Raw genomic sequence first — 6082 nt, forward strand, 5'->3', positions numbered from 1 at the left:
GCACAAAAATCACAAACCTTATTTTACACCTCTCATTAAAATTTCAAGAGATTTGAGCCAGTATTTGCCAAATTAGGGCCAAAAAACTTAGTTCCCCCCATAGCCGACCATGTTAAAAGCTGACGGCTTTGATTTTTCAAGCAAAAATCCCCGATACGCGCTTTAACATAGGAAAATAATTCTTTGGGCGGGCTTCTATAGCGCGAGCAGCTTGCGTCCGCGAGTCGCGTGATCCAGGGGGGCTATGGTTTTTGATAAAATGGACGCTACTAATTTGCATAAGTTTACAGCAAACCAATTTTTTTGCATAAGGCTGCAGTTTTCAAAAGTTTGCTTCCGAAATACTAATTTGCATATTTTCTGCAAACATTTTCTTGCATAAGGCCAGTATTTTCAATAGTTTGCAGCCAATATACTAATTTGCATAAAATTCACCAGCAAACTTCCCCATGCATAAGTCCGCTAATTTCAAAAGTTTGCTACAAGAATACTAATTTGCATAAATTTACCGAAAACTCGATGAAACTCATGGTTTTTTCAAGGAAACCTATTAAGTTATTTACGCTCATAAATTAGCGATTAATTTTATACCATAATATTAAGGGTTTCACAGGTTTCAAACCAAATTTGTATTTTGCATAAATATTATATAACATGCAAACTTGATGAAACTCATGTTTTTTTCAAGGAAATCTATTAAGTTAATTACAACATTAATTTAAAATTTCCATTTCGAATTTATATTACCATTTCACAATTGAAATTTTCTTAACATTAGGTTTTTAACAGGGATTTTTGACATGCATAATGTTTAACAAGGGATGGTGGAATAAAGTATAAATGGAACAAAGTATAATGGGAACATGGCTTAATAACGAACAGGAATAAAATATGTATACTTGGAATAGTGTTTATGCCGTATTTAAAACTGGAACTAGGTATGTAGGAGGAACATTTTAATTTATTATACTATGTTGAAATAACAGAGAAAAGAAGGAAGGAGATATTATCAGTATAGTTGCGCGTGATCAATGTGTCGTGGGAATGTAGGTACCGTAGAATTTTGTTGAGTGTGCGCAGCTTTCTCGCGCATATTTGTGTCACTGGTTCTCTTCTCTATGCCACGACATCACCAAAATTGTTTGGAAAATTTGGCCAGTACACTAGATAAGATAAGCCAACAACAAAAATTTAAAGTATTCTTTAGATTTTAAAGAAAAGTTGGAAATAGTAGGTTTTTTGTTATAAATTTTTACATTTTTTGCACTTTCCAAAGTTATTTGGTAAGAAGTTTGGGCTAGTTTAAGACTCTCGGTTTTTGAGTTGGGCTAGAAACTTGCCTATTTTAGCCACATCGTTTGATGTACATCTAACGATGGGGGTATTAGTTTGACTTGGTCTGAAGATGTAGTAGTAGTAGAAGAAGAAGAAGATGATGATGATGAAGTATCGTTCGTCTTTTTAAAGGGAGAATGAAAAGAGTGATTGATGATTTATGATGTCTATAACTATGCATTGGGAATGTACTCTGCACATATAAATTAACACACTTAGAGTGAAAAGGGATAAATTGTGTTAAGGTGATATTTTTCATTCATTGGTGATTTTAAAGGAGAAAGGATTATGATTTACCCATGACAGTACAATGCGGATGCTCTGTAAGAATATTAATGAACAAACACTAGCATCTGTATGTCTTTTGAGAACACACAAATTTGTCATATTGCTGAAGTTTTTCGTCTCTTGCCAGCACACACAAAGCTTGGTTACAGATTTGCGCGTGCTGACAACCGATGCTTTAACAGAGTATATACAGAATAAGCTCTCGTTCGAGATAGGGAGTTGCCTATCCTATATCTTGAAAACTAATTTCCTCACGCGCATTCTTTATCCATGGTGGTACTTTACTTTGGACACCGCTAACCAATTACAGCACGAGATCATTTTAGAAATAAATAGCGCGCTCTCTCAGAAAGTTTAAAGGGGCTGACCGACCCCCTCTCCTTTTCTACCCACCCACCCGCTATGCTAAGCTCTATGCGGAAGATCGTCGTTTGTTCCACACAGAAAAAAATGTGTTAGGAAATTGAACACAATCCCTGAACATCTTCATGCAACACTCTCCTATACATGTTCAAAAATGAGAACATGTTCAAATAGAAATCTGTTCTTTTTTCTAATGCATTCAAGCCATTTTGTGTTTGATTTTGAACGTGTTTTTATTTAAGTGTTCTGCCTCTGAACATGTTAATTATGTAGAAAATGTGTTCAGGAGCTGAACACAATCCCTGAACACCTTCATGCGACTCTTTCTACTATACATGTTCAAAAATGAGCACATGTTCAAGTGAAAATATGTTCACTTTCTAATGTGTTCAAGACGATTTTTGTTTCGGTTTTGAACGTCTTTTACGTGTTAAGCATACACTCTAAGAAAATGGGGCGCGTTTTAACACCTTTAAAAGTAGTTTGGGGCCAAATTTGACATCATTACAGGTGTTCATTTACACCCCTGAAAGGGTTTAATAACACTTATGGAGCAATTGGTGCTATAAAATGGTGCAACAGAGGTGCAGTTTAACACCTTTTTAACTCTTATATCGAACTAAAACTTAATTTTTACTCTCACATGAGTGTTGTGCAATTCTTTAAAGGGTGCGGCATAGCACCTTTCAGAGTGTCGCATAACACCTTTCAGAGTGTCGCATAACACCTTTCAAAGTGTCGCATATCACCTTTCAGAGTGTCTCATAACACCTTAAAGAGTGGGTGGTTTATTAGCAATCAGTGGTATATTCACAGCAAGGTTCCACTTTGAGTTAAATTAAGAGGAAAGTTCTTACATGCAGAACTATACCGCTTTAAGCAATGCTTGCAGGGCCGGATTAAGAGGGGGGCGAGGGGGCACTGGCCCCCGGGCGCAAGTCTTGTTGGGGGCGCATAGAGTTAAACTATTCCCTCTTAGGGACATTTGCTGTTCTGTTTTTTTCGACTAAAGGGGGCGGCCCCCGGTGCAAAATTGCTTAATCCGGCCCTGAATGCTAGTTCTAGCATTCAGTGTGAAACTGCATAAAAGTTGGTAATTTTTACCGACTTAATAGCCTCTGAAAAAGGCAGAAAGTTTTTAATTACTATAATTTCATCGGGTATTAAGTTGGTTTTGGAGGCCATAATATCCAAGCAGTAGATATAAACGTTCTTGTTAAATTTAATAATCTCTTTTCACTAAGAATTTTTCGAGCACCAGAAACGCGTTTGACCTAATCTACTCTACAATATTTAAAAAAAAATTTCATTTTCTACTCTAATGATTCTCAAAATAAAGATAAGACATGTCACAAAAGTTGGCGTCTGTAGTCGCCCTACTAACATAGTCTCGTTTTTTTGTGTCGCACAATACTTTTAAGAGTATCGCTTAACACTTTCAAGAGTGCAGTAGCGTTGCTAGGGTTTGAAATTTGGGGGGAGGGGGGGTGGGGGGTTTAAGTTTATTATTCGTATATTAAAGATTTACAAACTTTTATTAATAAAGAGTACGGAACCGATCAGTTAGTGACTATGAGACAATTGTGGATGAAAGAATTTCACTCGTCTTTTATAAGTTCAGTTTCCGTTTGCTTTTAGTCCCCACTACTGTTTGATATTGAAATTCATCTCTACAAAGATGAAACTGAACGAAATTATCATAATAATTTTTTACACTATATTGCTACAAAATTTTAGGGGATACGAGCAATTTTTTAGTAGAATTTACGGATTATTTTAAGGGGGCTAACTTTGAAATTTTAGGGGCGCTAAAGCCCCCAAAAAGACTTAGCGACCCCACTGCAAGAGTGTCGCATGACGCTTTTAAGAGTGTCACCTAACACGTTTCAGAGTGTCGCCTAACACGTTTAGCAGTGTTTTACAAAAGTACAATACCCTCTGATTACGAATTTCTTTGTTAATTTTATTTAAAGGATAAAAATATATTCTTTCATGAATATCATCTTTAAAAAATGCTTAACAATCAAGTTTTTCAATAATTTTTTACTGTTTGTATTGACTTTAATATTAAAACATTAATGAAAATGAAAGACCTTATTTAAGAAACCCGCAGTACTATAATTTTCCATTTTTAATTTCAAAACGGTTTTAAAAAGTTTTATTTTACACCGAATTTACACCTTAAATTGGCCCCACAAAAACTCAAGGTAATAAAACTCTCTTTGGGTGTTTTTAGGTGTAAAAAAAGTGTTTTCTTAAATTACACTTCCCTTTCTTAGAGTGTACGAACATGTTAAGTACAGTCGCCGCAATTAAAAACTTTCTCTCTCGCGACGTCTTGTTTCAACAATAAGCCGCAAATTATTGATCTGATACAATTGATAAAAAAACTTATCGTATATTGTTGTTTTAATAAAGATTTGCGGCTTACTGTTGAAACAAGACGTCGCGAGAAAAAAAGGTTTTAATTGCGGCGACTGTACCTCTCTCATTCTAGAGTCCAAGAGAGATATGTACGAGAATTTCTTACTTGTAATTAATAATTAATAGGTATTACTGTACTGAGGTTTAAGTTATTTTGCTAGTAAAAGGACTATTAAGTATTGAAATATATTTTTGTCTTGTAATAGTTACTTAAAACTTACCCACAAAAAGGATTACACCTTTAATATTCTGAAGGGCCAAGGCTTAAAAATCCTGCCCAAAACTTATGTGCTGTTACTTTCGGGATCGGTTTTCTTATTAGCACATTAGCAGCAGTAAAGGTTGCAGACGAATTTTAGGGAATATTAAAATTTCCCAAACATAAGTAAATGCAATTGCAAAAATGCTTTGTCAGAGAGTTCGTCTCATCGTCTGCGCTTTGCCAAGAAACGTTTTCAAGGCGTATAGTTAAATTAAATTCGCATTCCAAATATTTATTATTTAAAAATATGCTTACCAGTCTGGTGATTATTTTAGAGGGGTCTAAGTTTGAAATTTGGGGGGGGGGGAATAGGGGGCTTTACCCCCCCCCCCCCGAAAAAAAGGCCTAGCGACGCCACTGAATCATTGAATTGTATAATTACTTCAAGTTTAAATTCATTCCTGGGCGACAAAGAAAAACCATGGATATAAAGAATGCGCGTGAGGAAATAGGTTTTCACGCTATATGATAAGCAACTTCCTATCTCCGACGGGACCTTATTCGGTGTATACTCTGTTCCAGCTTTAGTCGTCAGCACGCACAAAGCTACGTTACATAGAGATCTAGCTTAGAGTGTGCTGAGAACCAAAGCTGGAACAGAGTATATATCGAATAAGCTTCGACGAAGTACGCCTTCAACTACAAGGTTTACAGAACATGAAAACAAATGATCGCGTTCGCTGTTCCTAAATTTTTAATGCGTTCATTGTGAAAGTGTTAAGATTTTGTGTTCAACTGTTACAATTTTTCCAAATAGAAACAAAAATTAGAAGTTGAACGCCAAAATTAAGCGAAGTGTTCAATAAATTACACTTTTTCATCACTTAAACATATCAAGAAACCAAAATCTGATTTTTGAACACAAAAATGTGTTCAAATCATTAACACACTTTTTTCTGTGCATGATCTGATAAGCCCCTTTAAGCTAGGAGGATATATTGGTGAGGGAGTCTTCAACTGCCCGTTTTCCCCATTGAAACGCGCATGCAGATTATCGGCCGTTGTTTCCCCCGTTTTCACTCACTCTGGGAGATTCTTAGCCGCGCAACTAGTTCCGCGCACATCGTCATCGGGCTTCGTCTGTTTCTTTTGTTTTAATTTTTGGTAGACGCTTAATGCGTCGCGCTGCAATTTTTTAGTGCTTTAACGGAACATTTATCATTATTGTTTTATTAATAGTAAATTATGGTTCTTCGATAAAACTGAAGTAAAGGGAATGGTTTTTACTCTTTCTCTACACCTAAAACTCTACAAGATAAGTGTTTTAGATGGATTAACGCCTTTGGGGGAGTTGAGTTAACGCCCGATAAAATTGAAAAATATCACTGCATGTGCAGTGAACACGTAATATAGGCGGCGTTGCTTCTAACTTTCTAAGGCCTAAGTTAGCATGAAGAACCCTCTAATTTT

At 35.9% G+C, this 6082-nt stretch overlaps 1 long non-coding RNA gene across 1 annotated transcript; it reads right to left on the bottom strand.

Annotated features, from left to right (window-relative positions):
* Positions 1-623: 623 nt before the first annotated feature.
* LOC149658773 (uncharacterized) lies at positions 624-4970 on the bottom strand. The gene is made up of 2 exons (XR_016369925.1): positions 1257-4970; positions 624-1163 (listed from the first exon to the last, which is right to left on the bottom strand). It is a non-coding gene; the product is annotated as an uncharacterized LOC149658773 (long non-coding RNA).
* Between the last annotated feature and the right edge of the window lie 1112 nt (positions 4971-6082).

Source organism: Phalangium opilio, unplaced genomic scaffold, assembly GCF_054372755.1.
Source record: "Phalangium opilio isolate 3A_F unplaced genomic scaffold, DU_Popi_V2 ptg000075l_1, whole genome shotgun sequence".
Lineage (NCBI taxonomy): Eukaryota > Metazoa > Arthropoda > Arachnida > Opiliones > Phalangiidae > Phalangium > Phalangium opilio.